Source organism: Streptopelia decaocto (genome assembly GCF_964273445.1).
Source record: "Streptopelia decaocto genome assembly, chromosome: 1".
NCBI lineage: Eukaryota > Metazoa > Chordata > Aves > Columbiformes > Columbidae > Streptopelia > Streptopelia decaocto.
In genome coordinates this window covers 96,173,056-96,194,581 of record NC_138663.1, presented here as the reverse complement: position 1 = coordinate 96,194,581, position 21,526 = coordinate 96,173,056, and the positions used below count along the sequence as shown (strand labels likewise).

Sequence of the window (21,526 nt, the reverse complement as noted above, 5' to 3'; positions counted from 1 at the left end):
ATTAATTTTATTCACATTCATTTCACTTGTGAAATAAATTAATCCAAAACCATCCACAAACTAAGTCCTTTTCCACGACAACTCACACTGGTGAAACATGGTGCCATAGATTTTGGCAATGTCCTATGTACAGACAGTTACAAATGACAGCATTTTTGAACACACATCTGCAAGACACAGTGGCTTCAGCATTAGAACATTTTTTTCTATATTAGGGCTACAAAGATTGTACTGCTGCTGAATGACTACTTTCAATGATGAAAAATGGCAAGAGTGTTTTCCCAGTGGAGAGACAGCCAAATATATGTTTTTAAAGCCAGCATAACATTCTTAGATCAGAATTATAGAGTATGTAAATGTTCTTTGCAAATCATGGACACTGACAGTCCAGCTGTCCTTAGTGGCAAACCTCAAGGTAAAGTACTTAACTTTGCTCTGTTTTATATAGTTTTGATCTAAAATATCTCAAATGAAACAATTGGGTAGAAAAAAAAAAATGGTGCTACCCTACACTGGAAGGGTTTGGAAAGCAGCCTCTCTTCTTGATATTAGAAATAGCCCCTTCACTTCATGTTTCAGTCTGGGTGGGTGAGAAACCTGTATTTGTTCTTTAGCTAAAAATGCAAAGTTTCCGTGTCTGATGTTCCCATTACAGTTTCAACTAGTTCTGAAGGCCGGTCCCCTACCATCCCCCCCCTCAAAAAAACCCCAACACCTAGTCTGGGGCTCTTCTGTGTTGTTTATACACTCTTTAAAATGTTATCAAGTCCTTTTTAACTTTTTGTATGCTTCAAAGCAGATTGTTTCAACCACTACTTCCTTATTTCTCCTCCCTTCCTCTTAACTCTTTAATATACAATCTCTTAGATATTCTTACTTTTCTCCTTCAGTTACAGTCTATGAATAAGTTGATATATGCATCTTCCCAGCCAACTGGGAGTATGGAAACCATGCAAATTTTCAGGTAGCTTCTCATCGGAAAAGCCAGACAGGGTTGAAGAAGTGACAGCAGTCTATTAGGAGTGGGGTTTTGTCAGGCTTATACCACTGAGAATCTTACGGTCTTCTCATTCATCCTTGAAATAGTGTTTTATTTTGATGAGCCTACATCACACATTGCATAGGATGTATCAGGATTGCTTGCTACCTGCCATAACACAAGACTAAAAATGACCTGATCACCTGCTACTTCCCTCAAACTCTGTCCTTCGCAGTGATGACTCCGCATGCCCACTGATACGAATTAGTCATACCAGCAATGACAGGATGTCACAAGAGATAGCTCAGGTCTCATGCTGGGGTGAGGAGGTGTGTGTAAACTACTCCATGTGTGTCCCATGAGCCTAGATCTGTTAAAAAGCATTAGGTTAGTCTCCACTCTGAGGCCAACCTGCCCCACGCTGTAACTCTGTGAGTTCAGCTTTCATTTTTATCGAAGTCCTTTTCTCTGGCCTTAAAAAGGGGAAAACAGGTTCCTAGGTATCTCCTTGTGAAATTGCTCCTCTTATCCATAGTAAGTGTAGTAATTGTAGTAGATAAGTACAGTCAGTGTAGCTGTAGGATCTTTATATTGTCCTTCTCCCATCTCAGCCTAGCAGGGGGGTGGGATACATAAAGGACCTCAGCAAAAGAGGTGGAGCAAGTAGAGACCTATACCCCTGTGAACTGAGGCTCATCATCCTTCTGTGAACAGCCCAGGAAATTAGGCATGTTCATGCAACAAGAAACAGCCCTACTTCACTCCTGCCTGTCAGGAGGGAAAGAAACACGAGTACTCAGCCTAGTGATTTGCAGTGAAGGCACCATAATGACCTGTCAGACGCATCATCTTGCACCACCACAAGTCCCTTATATCCAAACAACTCTATCTGGGAGAATGTTACAAAAATTCAGAGTTCAGCCAGGTAGCTTTTGTCTGATGGATGTCTGTCCTAGTCTACTGAGACATGATATATGGACAAGATATCTCTCCTGCAGGTGTTTGGCAAGGGAAAAATTAAAATGTCTGTGGACACACAATGATCTGGGATGACTGGTTAGCTGATTGAGCAATGGTACAGTATGGGATACCTGCCAAGGCTTTTGACCTAGAGAAGAACTATTGGGACTGCCACAAAAGCAGGAAAGGCAAGTACTTTTACTTGACTGCTACTGAGGTTTACAGCAGGCAGCACAGGCTATCTAACAGGGTGAGGCCACGCTCACCACAGGATGATTTAGCTGCACAAGTCAAGGAGGTTTTTCTGCAAAAGGGTCACAATCCCAGAAGGCAGAACAAGGCAAATGTGCACTTGTGGCTCACATCAGATGCCCAGCATCAGGCCTCTGCATATTGATATGCCTGACATACTTGTCATTCACCCCAACCTCACACTAAAGGATAAAAGATTTCTTCACAGGTGGAATTTCCAACATATGACCTTAATGCTAGCATTGAAAAAAGGGCTTTAGGAGCCTAAATACTCTCTTGTTGTCACTCTAAGTGCTAAAACTCAAGTCTGAGGTCTTTAACTGCTCAGCTTTTGCTAAGGGTGCCCAATATCAAAACTATGGAGCCCTGTTACTAACTGGTCAAAAGCACGTGTATCCTATTACCCCACTCAGACTGAAAGCCTGAAATGATCCACAGTTGTGGAGTGGGTAAAGACTGCTTCTTGTGCTGTATCATTTTGAGGACCAAGTATTCCATAAATAGTGAAAACACTTATTGGAGACTTACTAGAGTAGACCCTGCATGGGATACAGCCAGAATAAAGGTGGAAATGCCATAAACTGTTTAATCCTCTGGATGCTTAGATCACTCTCTGCAGACTAAGGATGTTTATCTAATCTGATTGGAGCCAACCATTATTGCATAAATGCATTAACGACCGTGTCAAAGTTATTTATCTACAATTTACCTTTACCACTGCACCCGAATTTGTTCCAGTTTGCATGGTGCAATTGGGATACAAAGACCATGGGTGAAAAAATGACTGTTCAGTACCTGAGAGGAGAAGACACCAAAATTTCAGTTCCTATTTTAATGTAGTTTATATGTTATATGAAGTGACTAATAGAAAATCTTGGTGGGAGTTGTAGATTCAAATCTCATCACTCTGAAGAGAGAAATTAATTAATGTCTCCCACATTCGCATTGAGTGATACTTGGGAAACGTGAGCATTACTGTTGTTGCTGGTTTGGATCCTTCTATATTTTTGTGAGATAAGACTGATGCAAGCACCTTGCTTCAGGAGAAAATTTGGTCATAATGTATGGTTGTAGCTAGAGGTAACCTGGAAACCCTCAGCAAAGTGTCAAAAGCTGCTACTTTCTCAGGAACCAAGGCATTTCATAGTTTTCATGCTGCTCAATGTCCTGTTTTTCTGGATCTCATGCTAAAGTGCCCAGCTGTGAGCTGGTGAGGTATGGGACAACTCAGCGGGGGCCATGGAGACTCCTGGGCAGGCAGGTGCCTCTGTCTACTTGTATTTCTACAGCCTGGGGTAGAGGAAGTGTGGATGGTAGATGCTGTAGGCTGTCTCTAAGGATTTTTATTCTGTATTAACTGCTTCTAGGTACTTTTTGCTTTCCTGTGTCTCTGTCTTTTTTTGTGATTAAGCAAAACTAACCACAATCGTTTTCTACACCCAGTTTCTAAAGAAACTCCTTTAACTGGTTTTCAGCTGAACTGTGGCTTTCTTGAGCTTGACTACTGACAAGAACAAGACATCAGAAATCCTGTATACAAAGTCATACCCTGTTTTTTGTGATATGAGGTATTCAGTTATTTAGGAACCAGAAAATCCTGTTGTAGCCTGCAGTTTGTGGAGATTTTTCCACTTAGGATACGTTGCATTATTATAATTTGGGGAAAACAAACAAACAAACAAACCCACCCCACTACCTGTAAAGAAATAATTTTCTGGTTTTATAATTGATTTGGGAAGTCTCATTATTTGGATATCACAATTTAAGCACAAGAAAGTGCTCAATTTAAAAATATCTGAACACAGTTTTGGCACATGCAGTCCCTTGAATATGGCTTGAACTAGACGCTCAAAAAGATGACACAAAAACTCATTCAAGAGCTTTCTGTCATACTTTTCGACAATTTCATCAAGTTTACTGCATTGTTTTAAGAAGCCACTGGAAGGTTTGTAGGGGTTATAGCATGAGAGATCTTGGTGCCTTGTCTAGGAAAAACGTAGTTACAGACCATGAGAACAAGTCTACTGACTCCAGTAAACTAACGTTAATTAATTAGATTAATATTTTCTGTAAACCAGGATACAGAACATATCTAACTTCTTAAGGCATTCTAGAAAAGAATGGAAAACCTTCTAAGTAAAAGCATAGTCTCTTGCAGCAAGAGTTTTCATCTTAGAGTAAGCAGGCAAGTATAGTCTTTACTTATTGCTTCTTTAGTTAAAAGCAGCTACTGTGCCAGCAATTTCAAAAGCTGCTTGTTCTCCTTATAATACTTGGAACATTTACAAAGCAAGACTCTAATATTTCTTAAGCCATCATCTGTGAAGTAACTGAGTAGTGCAAATATATTAGCACAAAAAAAAAAAAAAAAAAAAAATCAGAGTAGGAAAGTGACTTTTTAAAAGGTATCGAGCAAGTGAGAGAGCACTAGAACTGAAGACAATCTGATTATCATCTTCAAGGAGACAACTACAGTCTTATCAACTCTCAGAATAGTTCTGCTTCTTAACCATCTACCTCTCGTTATTGCAAGGAGGCTTTTTCACAAAAAGATACAGAGAAGTTGATAACATTTTCATTTCCTTATTGACATGGCTTTCTGCAGGAGTGACAATGAGGAAGCTCATTGTGGATGTTGTCCTCAGCCCCTTCAAGCCAGCACTTTGGAAGTGCTTCTGGAGTGCCAGAGCCATCCTTTTCCACAGGCATGCTCAATAAGGTGGATCCTTACTCTGATCTAGAAAGTCATAGCGTTTTGCTTATTGTGCCATTTCAGAGAGGTCACTGACATACAGATCCCCCAGTCAAAGTATCATTACTACTTTTTCATGGATAGTTTTGGCAGCAAGAGAAGAGCTTGATTCTGCTTTTGGTTTTGCAGAAAGATTCATGGAAATCAGTCAGGAATGCTACTGCTAAGGACTGATTCCTTAAAAATATATGGACGCTTAATTCCTTTTCACTACTTAGGCCAAAATTAGCATCTTTTCCAAACATTGTTTTGCTGCAGTTGCTTAAAGAAAACAAGAAAAAAAAAGGCAATAACTATGACACAAACAAAAGCCAAACAATTAAAGGTAAACTAGCTAGTTCTCACTCTTTGCTTCTATCAGATTCTGAATTCAAGTATAAAAACTAAGAACAAAGCAAGAATGAAGTATGATCCTATTATCCTTGAAGACAGCAGAAGTTATTTCATCTGAAATTAAAATACAAATGGCAACGACAAGGAGTTGGCATGTGATGGGACCTAAAAATAGGAGACTGGTATAAACACATGTTCAGCCTAAAAAGTAGTCTGTCTTGTGATTAGTGTGACTATTTCAAAATATTTCCTGTTGTGATTGTATAGCCTTAAAAAAAAAAGAATAGGTTTTAGCTGATTAATTGCTAGGGGTCTTCTCTTTTTACTAGTCTTGGTAAAAGAAGGATAGATTTATTTTACAGTACAGAAACAGGCAAACAAAACTAAATAACAAGCCTCAGTTTTTCAGGTAGAGTAGTTTATAACATGATGTAACACAACGGTCTAAAACCTATCAGACTATACAGTGCAAAAACAAGTAACTTTTATGTGTAGTTTATAGTATGTCTTAGAGGTAATATCTGTAGAGATGGTGTGGGAGTGGTGGGAGGTCTGAACTGAGGAAACCACTTTTGAAATTTTTTGTTGGTTTTTTTTTTTTTTTGTATGTGTGTGCGTGTAATTTTTTTGAAGAGTTTCAGAGAATTGAAAGAGGAACCTGCACTGAGCAGCTAGTCCTAACTTGTACAAAACTTTCCCCACATCATGTGATAAAATGGCTTTTATCATTGCACTCTTATCTTTAGTATCTGAGATGTTAGAACACTATGGTTTTCATCACCTACATGGCTGGCTGGATGGTTCTAGAAGGGGTTATGAGGGCTCTTTTGTGAAAACGTGATCCACAACCTTTACTAAAACCCAATCCTCAAGAAAATTGATTTATTTTAAAGCTCAAAGCTCTGCTTTCTTTTTCTCCCACTCTTCCTTTCTGGATATGTGTATGACTACGCAGCAGAGCAAGAGACAAGCACACAGAAAAATAAAGGATACTAAAGCTTCTCTCATTGCCTTTATGTTTTTATAAAAGCCTTGCTGAGACGTTAAAATAGAACGGAATTGGACCTGTTTCCTTCAGTCCTCTGAAGGAGCTTCAAAACACTATTTTTTTTCCATCACTTGCTTGCCAAACCACATCAAACCCCATACGGGCTGTAATGCTCAGTGACTGTCACAGGCACCGGTGACTCCATCTTGCACACCCTGCCAGGCTCTCCATCTCCTGGCTGGTGCCACATGGAGGAGCAATCTGGCCACCACGAGCAAATAGAAGAGCTGTGCCCTGGCCCTACGTGATTTCAGCAGGGCTGGGAAGAGCATAGGCTTGGCAGGTCTGTGGGAAAACCCTGAGATGGCCACGAGCCTCTGAACTTCCCATGAGCAAGCATGAGCCATAGGTCCCAAAACAGAGCTGGGAACTAAGTACTGGCAATAATTAAATGGTCTCTGCTATTCTCAGAAAGAGAAGTGAGAAAGTAGTTGGTTCCAATCTTCCTTCACAATGGGCAAGGGGGACGGGTTGTGTTTACAAATGCACCATCCCATCTCTACTCCCAGGAAGCTGGGTGCATCCTTGGTGTTTCAGAAGAGAAGGTGGCTGCTGTGGGGGCTGCAACCACATTTCAGCTACTGCCAAAGTATCAGGTGCCTGCCAGGGAAGGTGCTCCCAGAGGCAATTCTTCTGCCAAATCTATGGCACTACAAGAGACTGAAAAAGGGAACCAAAACTTTTCAATAGTGAAGCCCTCACGAGAGCTCAGTTTTCAAGCCTGCCGTTTTCTACCAAGTCTCATTTCTCATCAGATATTTCCATGTATTATGCATTTATTTGGGGCTAAGGAGTTGTATTTTTACATTATATCAATGCCAGTAGATTAATCAGCTCCAAGGAAAGGTTTTGGGCACTGGAATGTGCTTCTCTGCACTGTTAGCTCACAAGAAGGCTCCTTGATGCAGATTCAGTATGTGCTAGCTGATTTCTCCCCACTGGCTCCCAAGCAGGGTTCAGCAGCCAGGACCATTGCGAGCAGGCAGGCTGCACGCCATCACCTGCTGAAGAACCCTGACAGTGTGGGCAGAGGCTGTCCCTGGCCAGCCAGCCTCCACAGCAGAGAATGGTCCCAAGTGCGCATGGTTTATTAGCACCAAGTAACACTCAAGAGTGCAAACTAAGGGCTCTCTCTACCTTCAGTCAGAGCAGCTGCTCCTCTGGGGACAGGAGGAGGTGCTTTTAAGAACAGGGATTCTTTAATGATATTAGAATTTCCTTTGGTATTTCTCCAGGCCCTAATTTTGTACTGGTGTAGCTCAGGGCCAGGTTCACCAGTAGGCTCCTTTCTTTGTTGGGCTTTGCAATAATCCAGCTCTGATTGTGCCAATGGCCCAAAGCAACAGCTGGGACAACCTGTTGTGTATCTTCCAGCCAAGCACTTTAAGGATCCAGAAATAAAAGCAAAGGAGAAAGTCTGTCTCCTTAGACATGTCCACTAAACACTGGTAGGGTCAAACTTCACACAGAGACATAGAATATTATTTTTTTAATTAAGCAGCTGAACTTGTAGAGATGAATTTGCAAGAGGCTACAGGCCAAAGCTCTTGGGTGTCTTGATGGAGGAGCAGGAGACCCCAAGTTGTTCTAACTACTGCTGCCGAAGCTCAGGATGACAGAGTCTTGAGTCAAGAGCTGCCTCTCCTCACCTTGCAAAGAGCTCCCTCTGGATCTTGAATGGATGGTTTCCATGAAGAGTTGCACTTGTGGGTGCCTGAACACACACATCACACCTCGGTGCATTTTCCCAGATTTTTTAGAGGTACTTGAAGGGTTCTCTTATTTCCCTATTTTTTGCTCTCACAGCTGTTTTTCTATCCCAAGCACATTGCTGCCACATTTTCCACCTTCATTTTGTGACTGATGATAGAGTCCTGCGGTTACAGACTTCAGCCCATGGAAATTCTGTCTCATTTGTTGATGCAGCTGAATTGTTTACTGGATATGACACAAAGCTTTCTGTGATACAATAGTACCAATCCTTCAGAGACACGGCCTATTTCGACAGGGCTATACCAGTGTGTGCCTTGGCCATATCATCTCCAACAGTTACTTTCTTTCAACAGACTTCTTAGTTGCCAAATTAGGTCAGATTCACAGCTGAAAACCAGCGCAAGCTGCCTCAGCAGTTTTACAATTTTTACATATCTGTAGAGGCACAAATATATCTTGGGGTTTTTTTCTGCCTGTCTGTTTTACATGATCTGCTTCATACACTTCACACGTAGAAACTGTTTGTCTTGTTCCTTCCTGGACTTTATTAATAACTTTTCCTGTCATTTTTCCTAATAATACAGTGGATTTAATAACATTCCCACCCCTAAGTATGTGTCATCTTGAACTATATGCTTTTCTGTGCCAGTTGGCTTTCTCTAGTCTTTTGTTTAGAAACTATAACCTTAACGTCTAGTAACAGAAGCCTTGCCCTGTTTTGGTTTAGGGCAAAACATGTTTTCCTGAATAGGCACCATCTGGACAAAATATTTCATCCATTCTTAGTACATTTCTAAAATTTTCCTATGCATCTCTTTTCAAGTTACACATTGAAACTGCAGGAGTGCAGTAATATTTCAGAGCATGTCACTTAGAGGTTTCTAGGGCCCCTAACACCTCAATTTTTGCCTCTAGAGAACTGTCTCCTACTGCTCTATTCCTATTAGTATTTTGTCAGAGCATAATCGTACCAGTTTGCAAAACTACCTTAGAGTTTGTCTTTACATATCCCATGAGTTTCACAGCCTTCATCTCCAATGGGTCATTTTCACACAAACTGAAGTATCTATAAAGCTCATAATCAGCTCCCCAGGGGCTAAAATTTATGTCTTTTTATCAGCTGATATTTTACTCTGTGCCACTGAAGGAACTTCCATCTGTAGGAGCTTTTTCTCTAGTTTGTCGTTCCTCTGCCAGTAAATGCCTGTTCTCCTCAGAAAGGCAGGAGCTGCTCATCTGTGTTGGAACTGGTTCTTTATGGTGTGCTTGCAAGTTTCTTCATGGTATTTCTTTTTTTTCTTTTCCTGATTTTTGCATTCATTTTACTGTATTAATAGGTATTAGCAGAAAACAGAAGGAGTTTCATTTCGTTTTCCTTTTAAATGATTCAGGTGCAGGGAAGAGTGGTTGTTTTGTCATTTTCAAGTGCCAGAGGGTAAGAATATTGTGTTTTCTTTTCCCACACCTGAATTCTCACCACAGCCCCTGTAGATTCATTTTAAGATCTCATGTCACCCAGGGGCCCCCTTCTTGTTCTGACAAAACTATACACTTTGTTTGAATTTAGACCCCAGCCTCCACTAGACCTCAACTAAACCTCAATGGTTTGATCCACAGCCAGGAGATGATTAATTAAGGGCAATTAATTAGCTGCAACAGTGAGTGGTACCTCGCTAAGGACTGAGTCACACCAGACCTTATATATATAGCCATGTTTGGAATCACCTTAGCTCGCATTTAAAATACATGGCTTTGTTTTCCTGTTTAGGGATTAAGCTAAACAGATTTTTAAAAACTAATGCAGTTTTGTGTATTTGTCCTTGTCACTGCATTTCATAGACTTAGCATACCTTTCCAGGTGCTGAAATTGTAGGCATCACCTTAAAAGGAAATTCTCTTTAAGACTAGCTGAGCTCTGGAGCCTGCATTTTTCTCTATAGTGTTTTGGACCAAGTGAAATTCAAATTTTAAATTCAGTTTGAGCACTTTTTATATTAGGACTTGGAGCTCCTCTACTGTAGGATTTTTTCCTGTCATTTAAAGGTTTATCCTACAAACACTTAATCTGCAAATAGCTGAAATTTCACGTGTGATATTATATCAGTAAATTATCATAATAATATCTCTACCCAATATTCAGTGTGTAAGTTGGATAAATAAGAATGCTTACCTGTCCTGGTGATGGCTTCCCACCTCTCCTTTACTTGGCTGGTGTACCCTGTCCTGAGGTGGTACCTGCATCACAATCATGCTAAGGCTGCTCTTACGCTGTACCAGCCTGTGCTGCTTGAGTGTTGCCACCATTTGAAATATCTCATCTGTGTTTATTTACCTTAAACATATGGACAAGCAGACAAGACAAGCAGACAACTCATGGCAGAGACAAAGTAGGGCATAAGGTGGTAGTATATTGGATGTAGTATAGCATGTCCTAAGGTATAGTAATTAATATACTTTCTCACATGGTAATCTGGAGCTATTTTGCAAAACTTTGTCCCAGAGGGATAAGCAACTTTGTCTGTATGAGTGAGATCAAATACATAGAGTTGCTGGTGAGATACGTATTCATACCTTTGCTTTGTAGGAATGCGTTTGCTTGCCTTAAAAATAGCAGATCACAGATTTATGTTGTAGAAGAGATCGTGAGATACAGACTGCTCACACATGTAATACTCAGAATTAGCTCTATTAAGACACAGCTAAATGCCAAGGTCGTAAAAGTTATAGTTAAGAGACTAATTTTTAGTGCATAGGTTGATAAATAACACCCTTCAAAGCACAGCGTCTTCACTTTCATTATTTTTTCTCAAGATGGCAAGATTCAAGTAAGGATTTGCAGAGCAGCAATGATCCAGATATCTCAGGGCATTTTGCTGTCAATAAAGAGGGACTCAATTAAAGCCAATAACAAGCTGTCGACACGTATTTTCTGTTGGTAAAAGCAGAGACTAGCTCCCCCAACAAAACCAGCTGCAGAATACATTTGACTTCTGCCTGTGACTTATTTTACAGGTATCATTCATATAATAATATATCAGTGTATATCTTGACTATAATTAGAGCATCTATGTACTTCTCAATGCAGACGAAAGTATGTCAGACAAGGATAGAATCCCATTTTTGTCATGCATTTAAGTTACCTAAGTGTAGTAAGGACTTGAGAGGAAGACCAAACCCTGAATATGAGGGCATTTGCAGTTTGGTTCAGCTGAAGAGCTGAAATTTGATGTGTTCTCTCACCTGCACTCGAGGACTTTCAGAAGAATCAAACAATAGCAGATGTGGTTTCAGGGTGCTATTCCTGTTGTATCTCTTTGTATTAGCATGATAGCTTAAGTAGTCACAAAGAAACTGAACAAGCGTGAAGGTTTTGTTAGAAATCTTATTCTTTTTTTTTTTTTTCCCCCTTTTATAATCTCCACTACTTGTATGGTACCAGTCATAATCCTAAGTGGTACCAAGTTGCCAAACAGAAGAGAAGCCAGGAAAAAAGTGTTAAGTCAGGGGAAAAAAAGAATATAATTATGCTGGCTCTTTCTTTTTCCTTCGTATATAACACTCCTTTTAAATCTAGGTCATACAATTTATCTGCTCGTGTAGTTAGCTGTTTGTGAGGTTCCTGTTAAATGTACGTTGTACCTTTAGGTTCATCTGCTCAGCACTGTTCAGGCATGTGTGAATTTATACCATGCCTTGTGGAAGCCACAAGCAGCACAGCTGCAGCTATTGATGCTCAACAGTAGCCCTGAGCTTTTGCAGAGAAGCCAGCTTTCGGTCCTTTCGTCACATGAATGACATGAGTTTGCATGAGCTCGGCCAGAGTGACCTGGCTTCTACCTACCAAGCAAAGAGCTCTGAGGTTCTGTACACATAGCAGACAGAGCTGCCTCAGACTTTGGTGGGAATTGCATGAATATAAGACCTGCAGGACTGGTTCCGAGATAAATGAATCCATCTGGGCTCCAGGGCAGTATAGCACGTGCCCTACGTTGCTTCTCTCAAGAGAGATGCAGGTGACATGTGGCCGTACTAGTAACGCATGCCCTGATCATGATCTGACCATAACTAGAAGGCAGAATCAGCCAGAGCACCCCAAGATCATAGCTTGAATACTATTGACCGATGATGGCAACATCGAAAAAAATGAAGAAACTTTCTCTAGCAGGGAATCACAACCACTCTAAGACCATATACATGAGCAACTGAACATCACTCAGGAAAATTACAGTGATACATAGCTCAGCAGTATGGCTACAGTACAGGGTTCACAGTCTGAGCTGTGATGATTAGCAGCAAGAGAAATTATGCAAAGGGAAGTGTTGTGACAGTGCAGGATTTCTCATGGAGATCACCCAAGGTGAGCCTCAATCACTCCTCCCTTCAGGTAAGGCTGGGAAGGATTGTCCAGAGTGCCAGGGAATGAGAAGACAACCACAGAGCTCACATGTTTCCCACTGCCTTGGATTGCACACATCGCTACCTACTTGCCCATTGTTACCCTGGGCACATCCCTCCTCTCGAAATACATGTGGTCACCTGTTTTCAATGGGTTCGGACAGGGTGTCCAGGGGAATGAGTAGACACAATACCAATTCTAGCAGCCTATTTTTTTGTATCAAAGCCTTCCAGTGAGAGGCACAGTTTGGCATGAAGCAAGGTTCATTCTTTCTGTGCATCTAGTTCTTCTTGCCCTTTCAGAAGCAGAGAATCAAGCATGCAATAAAGCTGCCACTTGCATGTCAATTTAGCTCTTACAGAGCCCCTGATCTCATGTATTTTTCAGCCAAGACTGTTTTCACTAGTGCTGATGTGAGAATCACTTCTAACTGCTGTGTGAGCCTGGAGAACATCCAGTCTGCCAGGAGTTCATGGCCAGTACATTGCAGAAGGCACCTGGGGAGAGAACGGAGCAGCTGGTCTGTCAATAAAGGCTAAGTGATGTGTGCTGAGCAAGCACAGCAGCAGGACCAACAGAAGACAAAATAATTTTTATTCTGGGTCCCAGCTGTGGCATCTTCCCTACACAAACATTTTTACAATCATGTAAAACAGACTGTAGCTTTTAACATACTGGTGGAAGAAGGTGGGTACAGGTAAAATCATGCATTTGATCCTATTCTGTGGCAATCCATTTTCACACAGAAGCTGACCTAGTCATTTTAAAGTGGCAGCTGAGTGGTCCAGCTGTGAAAGGGGACAATTACATTTTAGTGGACTAGTTCAGATTTTGACAGAAACCAGGCAATTACAGGTCTCCAGGAAACAAGGATCTGAATCAATGGGATGTTTTAAATGGGCTGGATTCAGCTTCAAACATGTGCATTTGCAGTGGAAGTGACTACGTATGAGCCTGGTATAGCCGCTGGAGGTCTGCCCACTACAGTCAGTGGCATCCACACTTTCCAACTCACCCTAAAATAGACACTTAGATTTGTACAGATGCTAAATCCATGGCAAAAAAAGGTGCTAGCTATACCCAAATCCTGCTACTTAATGCTACTGCTCTGGAAAAAGAGTTATATATTCAAATAGATCTTAACAAGAATAACAACAATTTAGCCTGTATTTACATACCATCAGCTGTTATGTATCCAGCACGGGATTTCTGGGACATGTCTATTAATCTAGGAGGTAGTAAGAGGTTTTGTACATACTGAGACCAAATAGTGGAAGTAGTGGAAGAAGGCCTATCTGGAGATGGCCTACATGCTCAGCCAAGTTCTTTGATTCACTCCTAAGAAAACTTTTTCAAATTTCTGGCCTCAGTATCTTACATGAATGTTAGAATTACCCTACATTCATTTCTCAAAACATTTCCAAAATATCATGAGAATTTATACTTTTAGCTACACCTGCAAAACTTGGTTGACTGTCCTGTTCAGGGACTCCATCATATGTGAAATCAATCAACAGCTACAGACTGCCATATCCCTAGTGTAAATGCAAGAAAAAGCAACGTGTAAGCTTTTTTTCTTTTCTTTTTTTTTTTTTTTTTTAATCTCTAAAGATAATCTTCAAAAACAAGCATGCAGCTCTACCTCAATTCCTTTGTGGACTGCACAGGAGAGGAAACATTAAAAAAGAGTTTCACAGAAAAGAGAGATGAAAAGATAGAAAGTACAGATTTCAAATAGAACATATATATGCACACATATGTTTATATGTGTGTGTGTGTATATATACATATATGTTTGCTATAAAATGCCAATCAAACCATACAGATTCAATGTAAGACCATACAGTCTTCTGAAATTTGAGGGATTCTGGTTTGGGAGTGTGTTATTTTGTTTACCATGAGCAGGTTGTGTCACCAAACTGTTACTTCTTTTCCTGGCATTTGAGGTCAGAAGGGAAATGATCAGCTATGCTTTTTCCTTTGACTTTCACAACAGCTATGTGAGGCAATTACTTGTAGTAGGAAGTAATTGCAGACGGGAAGCCACTGTCTGTCAATCCTGGACATAAACAATATTTGAAAGATTTAAAGTTATAAAAGAAATCAGTTCATGTGTTATTTAAATTTAGCTTTGATCAGGTATTTTCTGACACCTAACTTCTATAAAAACATAAATGTTTGTCATCTTGATATAACTCAACATTGTGTGATAATAGCTTAGGGGCAAGCTACCTGCAGGAGGGCCCTCTGGCACAGGATAACTCCACACTATCCAGGATGTCCCCCAGAGTTGTTAAAAGGAGCTTTGTGAGCTGGTTGTCCACGGCCATGCACCATCTGACAAAAACTGTAGTCAAGTGAAATCAAGGTTCCCTGCCAGACGTCAGCAATATTTCAGTAATCTCTTGTATGCACACTCTTCCTCCATGATACCTGCAAGTTAAGTAAGTTAGGGAAGTTACATTGTGCTGTTGGTAAGCAGGAGCATGCACATGGGCAGTGACCCCAGAGGAGCGTAAGTCCTGTAGAATGAATTCCTGGGCTGTTATGTTGAATTCCATAAAAGGGTTGCCCTGGTATTGCTAATCCTTTTAAAAATATCAGGCTTGAAAAAGCTTTAAAAGTCTGTATATGTAGGAAAGACCAACATATATATATATAATATTCTAGCTATTAGCCCACAAACTTGAACCTTTTTAAACCCAGTTTAGGATGCTCACTCTGACTGAGATTTAAACCAGCCTAGAAAATCTGTCAGTGGAGTTGCACAAGTTGGGTTTCAGTTGACCTAAGATTTGGCTTACAGAATTTTTAAAAGCTGGCTATACTGCATACAAATAAAGAAAACTGCAAACTACTTCATTTTATAGTATAACTAGCACTTGAAATGCTTCAGATGCTGGGAGATTTTTTGTTAATACTGGCCCACAGGCTTATTATTTCCATAAACCTGACTACTGCCAAAATTAACTTTTTAAAAACCACATTGACTAGTTTCACTCTGAACAGGATTATTGACACAGATGATAGTGGCTGAGTTTATGCAAACCTTATCTAAATTAGGATGAACATTGCTAACACCAGCACAGAATCCTGACTTTACTAACTTATGGTTAGAAAAAGGTGGAGGTTCAAGTGAACTAAAATTCAACTGCCAGCAAAACTTCGTAGTCCAGGACAGGCATAAGAAATGTAAAGGTAGCTGTGTACAGTTGATTTTACTGCTTGGCTAGTTCTGGAGAACCAGTTCAGTATTTCCTTGTGATTATTTTATTTATTTATTTATTTCCCCATTAGCTGTATATTTAGATTTCACACTTAGTAAGACTACCTTGGCTAAATCTTGAAAACTGCCTGCTTACACTCTCTCAGGCTGGAGAAGTGCTCTCTAACAGGTAGAAATTATAGGATTAACTTTCTTTGCTTTTGAATAATGATGCTTTCATCTAGATTTATATACTTAGCAAGCTCAACAGCCTTGTACCCCTCTGCTACAGTGAAGTTGGTAAAGCTTATATGTTTTCTTACTGAAAAAATAGAGGTTTTTTCACTTCTCAATGTGAAATCCTTGTGGACAGAAGACACTCTTGTTTTACCTTGCCCTAGCTATTTGAGGTCAGAGCTATAACCACCATTGGGTTAACTTTGACTAGATGTATTAAGATAAAGACTGGAGTCTGTCTCTGCAAGAATTTTTCATTATTTTAGCAATTATAATGTAAGTCTTTTGTTGTAAAAGTATCCCATCTTTCACAGTGAAGGCATACATATGATTTTCTTATGTCATTTATCTGAATACCCTTTGGTGAAAAATGAGATTTTTTTTTTTTTTCCTAAAGTAAATTGACATAGAATGTCAGGTATATTGCAGCTAGTTAGATGTTTTCAGATTTCTTTTGTTTTCTCAGAAATACTTGTACACACAAGTGCATAGAGGGTAGAAGTCCCATTTCCCAAATGTATTTATTCTTAAAAGAAGATAAGCTAAAGCCTAGTTTGAAACAAGACAGTTGTGATAACATAACTACAGGCTCAGCAAGAGTTTCTGATCTTTGCAATAATGATACTCAGAACAAAACAACAGAAAAACTACAAAAAAAATATCAGTAGAAAGATCAGGGAAGGCCCAATATAAAAAATTTCCTTAGAAGGGTTCAGATGTTGACTGAGTGAACCAAAGCCTTGGTTTTTAGAGATGTAGAGATGTAACACTACAACACAAAATTTGCATGAAAGTTTATTGCAAGGGTGAGAAAGAACCACCCAGACAAAACCTGCAGCCTCTTTCGGTAAAGCTCATGTTCAGTTTAAGGAACACACAAACAGAGATACACTCATTTACATTCCTCAGTTTGGTGAACTTGAACATTTGCAGAAGTGTTTCTCTGAATCGCATCAATGATGCTTTAGGAACAATAACTGAGTGCATTAAAAAAGGGTACTTTTTCTTCTTGTTCCTCACAGTAAAACCCCTTACTCTATTTAAATATCAAAGTGTTCCCTTCTTATCCCACAACTGAAGATGACGAGCTCCTGACTCCTTGACTTTCTGGCTCCTCCTTCTCCTCATACACAGCCCATAATAGCAATTAAGTGTCTGTTTTCTGTGCTTGTCTAATATTCGTTCATCTCACTAGCAATTCAGGCAGTCCAGGAGGGGCTGAATCCTTAGCAGGAACACTGCACGCTGATGATCCCATTTTTCACCAGTTTTAGCTACATTTAGGCAGACATAAGCTATCCTAACCCTTCAATTATTGTTACTGCTTTGTAATAGTATTAAATTGAGCAAGTAAAAAAAATGAAATTATTTTTCAGAAACTGCAGTGTTTTGAGAAAAAAAAAATACATTCTTCAATGACATGTACATTGATTAAAAACTGTTCATATTATTTCTCTATGTGCTGACAATAAAATCTGTGTTTTAATTTTGCTTCATTCTGAATCAGTCTGCAACTGAGTTGAAATTGCATTTCAGTTTGGTTTTTCTGTACTCTGAAATATGCCATACTACATTCTTCAGTTGGAAGGATAGCTTTCCAAAAGTGTAACAATATCAAAGAATTTATGGAATAAGGCATTTTTATTCTACACAATAGTGCTTTGACAGGTAGTGAACCAAAAATGGTGAAACATAATAGGTTTTGAAAGGCTTTCTGATGCATGATATGTTTTGAGATTTATTTTTCCATCTCAAATCACAAAAAAAAAAAAAAAAAAACCACAAAACTTTTTATAAAATAGTAATTCTGGTTATCGTTTGGCACAGGCTTTTCAGTGTTTTTCACAGGTGCACTTGACATCAACAATAGACAATATATGTAAGAGAGGAAATACACCAGTTTTATTTAGGAGTCCTCTTGAAAGAAAGTTGACACATCTCTGTAATTACTCTTCCATGGCAAGGAAATAACACAGTCCTCTTCTGATTTTTTCCTTTTGATTTTCAGTATACCCTTTAATATTTTATTCATCATCTCTTGTCAATTGAGGGGATTCCTGTCAAAAAGGCACGAAGCAGCAATCACCTTTGCTTATGATTACATCTTGGATGAAAACCTAGTGTTATTGAGTTTCCAAGTGAGCTTTTGGTCCAGGGTGCCATAAGCCAGTGAGTACAAAGAGGAGCAAAAAAATCCTACCTGGATTTATCGAGAGTTACCGCAGAGGATGTAGGTGCTCTTAGCACCTAATGCAAAACTAAAATACATCCACTCACTAAAGTTTTCAGAAATGAGGCAAGCAGAAAAGCTTAACATTTCTATGTCAGAAGCTTGAAGACTGATGTAAATGGCAATAAGACTGGACCTTCTCACTTGAAGAACCATTACTGAGTTTTTCTTTCAGTCTACCTGTGTGTCCATTTGTCTGTCATAGTTTAAATATGGCTCTTCCCAAAATAAAGGCAAAATCGTGTCTTTTTAACAGGGATATTTATGTAACAGAGCTATTTTTTTTTCCAGATTAGGCATGTGAAAGCTGAAAGCTGATGTTTTAAAATGATCCTGCAGCAAAGTTACTCTTGCATAGAATCTATGCAAGCTCTACTGATTTGAATCCTGTTGGAAACATGAAATTGAAAGAAATCAACTCATAAAATGTAAGGGGAATTTAATTCTAATCTTCATAAAGGTTACTTTCTCGCTCGATTTATGACATTTTCAAGTTAAACCGCAAGAGACAGACAGGCACTGTGGTTGAAGTAGGGGAAGGACATGAAGTTACCCTGAACAAGATGAAAGTGTAAATACAGTGTTACTAAACCCAAATAGATGCAATAATTGGAGAGGTAAAGTACATTGAAATGCTACATTGTAGCTTCAGCAGCTTAACCTGGTAATTTAAAAAGCAAAACATTACAAGGGTGACTCAGAGCAGGAGTTTCTGCTATCCCAGGCTTTCCTGAACAAGGAATTCGAGGTTAGAGCCCCAGAGGATTTGGCAAAAGGAAAGGCAAAGTTGGAAGGAAGATTTTCTGTATTCCACATTTCCCCAAGAGGCTCTTAACTCTCAAGGATGACTTGCAACAACAGTCTTGTGTGGTTTGCATGCCTCCTCCTCCCCTGCAGAAGACACTAAGGAACTACCTCATTGTTCTTTTGCTCCTTGTGATGGACATCTTCCTTACTGAAAACCATGCCAGGGGGACCCACTCTTTTTGGAGAGCTCTTGTAGGCACCTAACCACAAAGTCTGGTGCCTTTCAACCCCTATTCAAGACACGCTTAAATTTGGGAGGCATGCGTGTTTTACCAACAGGTGTGTTGCACAAGTGCATAACATCTGCCTTTAGCCAGGGCACAGATCCCGACACTGGTTTGTGTGCTGCAGCATCTGTGCATGTGTTTTTAAATCTCCTTCTTATCAAGGATGTGTTCTTGGAAAAAGCAAGTTTAGAAGAAAATATGCTTGTGATTAGCGCTAACACAAAACTGAATGTTAAAAGGTATTTGATAGCTTTATGATCAGCGTGACGGATCTAACAGATATTTTCACCTATACTCCTACCTCCCAAGTGCATACAAGTTCTATGGATATAATATCAAGGGGTGAGAACCCTTAGCCTGTGAGAGCAAATCTCTTTTACTTGCAAAGGCTTGTTATTAGAGCTCGATACAGAAAAAATTTTCTGTTTGTTTTGGGAAGTTTAGGGTTGTCAGGCACAAAGGGGTGTCACTTGAGAAGGACTTTTGAGACAATAAAGAGTTCATGGATAGGTATTTACTATGGTAGGTCATACACAGAAGAGTTGCAATAGATAGCATTAAGATTTTTTCAAGACCTTTCTGTCAGCAAGTGCTTTTTCAAGTTCCCCTGAAAACTGAAGAGTTAGTTTCATTCTTGATATAGCTCCACTGAGAAGACCAGAATTTCATCTGCAATGGATTTGGCTCAAAAGGGGTTTTTTTTGCAGTTGTGATCATTTGAAGCGCTCATTACTTGGAATGTGTTTGCTCTGGGTCATGTGTATGATATACCAAGAACATGTCTTTGGCTTCTTTGCAATTCCTATTTTCTCGTGTGTTTTTCTTGGCTGCCAGCAGTTCAGCTAGAAGCTCCTGAAAGACTGGCGTTAGTTGACATCACTTGTCATACACTGACTTTCGCTACTTCTGGATATTTTTAGCTGACATTCTAAGCAGTATGTCAAATTGATCAGATAAGCAATAACAGGAATAAGCCACCACTGAGGTTCTTGCTGCTGTATAGCTGTGCAAAAAACTGGCTCTGCACTCGGTTTATTTCTAGAGTTGAGTATCTCTCTACTGCACTACATACAGCCTTCAGGAGAGACTTCGTCTTTGCCAGATCTCATCAACAGCTAATTTGTGCCAGGGCTAGCAAGCTATTCAGTAAGAGCATTTGTCAGAAATCACAGTTTTTGCGAGAATGATTATTTCCAGATACAGTTAGCCAGCACTGAAGGCCGACCATGACTCTGAGGGACTGACCTGTTACACTGCTCACGGGCTATGACTGCACAATTAAATTAGGTGGTCTTGTGTAGAGTCTTGCATCTGGGTATGAACAACCCCAGGATCCAGTACAGGTTGGGGAATGACCTATTACAGAGCAGTGTAGGGGAAAGGGACCTGGGGGTCCTGGTGGACAGCAGGATGACCATGAGCCAGCACTGTGCTCTTGTGGCCAAGAAGGCCAATGGCATCCTCGGGTGTATCAGAAGGGGGGTGGTCAGTAGGTTGAGAGAGGTTCTCCTTCCCCTCTACTCTGCCCTGGTGAGACCTGGAATATTGTGTCCTCTTCTGGGCCCCTCAGTTCAAGAAGGACAGGGAACTGCTGGAGAGAGTCCAGCGCAGGGCAACAAAGATGATTAAGGGAGTGGAGCATCTCCCTTATGAGGAAAGACTGAGGGAGCTGGGTCTCTTTAGCCTGGAGAAGAGGAGACTGAAGGGTGACCTCGTTAATGTTTACAAATATATAAAGGTTGAGTGTCACGAGGATGGAGCCAGACTCCTCTTGGTGAAAACCAATGGTAGGACAAGGGGTAATGGGTTCAAACTGGAACACAAGAGATTCCACTTAAATATGAGAAGAAACTTCTTCTCAGTGAGGGTAACAGAACACTGGAACAGGCTGCCCAGGGGGGTTGTGGAGTCTCCTTCTCTGGAGACATTCAAAACCCATCTGGGCACCTTCCTGTGTAGCCTCATCTAGGTGTTCCTGCTCTGGCAGGGGGATTGGACTAGATGATCTTTTGAGATCTCTTCCAATCCCTGACATTCTGTGATTCTGTGATTAAGTGACACCAACTCACTGGCACCCATGATTTTTAATCTAACCCCCAAGGGCAGGTGTGTCCTGGAAAGAGAGGTTTGGATTAAACAGTGCAGGTGATCAGAGTCCACAAGTAGGAGTGTGTGTCTGAGGCCACTCTCTGCCCTTCTTTTATTAAAGAGTATGGATGTGCCCAGAGTTTTTGGCTGCTTGGCCTGACACCCTTTTCAGGCTGATATTGCTACTCTTCACAGAACTTGCTGTTGCTCTGTCCTCTGCTTTTCTCATAATTCATTGCCATTTCTTCACTTTTCAACCCTGTACTTTCATGAGATTGCATCCCTGCAGTTGCAGCTAA

The 21,526-nt window shown here is 40.2% G+C and overlaps 1 protein-coding gene across 5 annotated transcripts in view; it reads left to right on the top strand.

The window, feature by feature from the left end:
* P2RY8 (P2Y receptor family member 8) overlaps positions 1-21,526 on the top strand; it is a 38,307-nt gene that overhangs the window by 10,612 nt on the left and 6,169 nt on the right. For 2 of the 5 annotated variants that reach the window (XM_082051491.1, XM_082051492.1), the window contains exon 3: positions 18,397-18,533. The exons of the other annotated variants lie outside the window; for them this stretch is intronic. The gene's annotated coding sequence lies outside the window, so the exon portion shown is untranslated. The remainder of the gene's footprint in view (positions 1-18,396; positions 18,534-21,526) is intronic. 5 annotated transcript variants of the gene reach the window in all.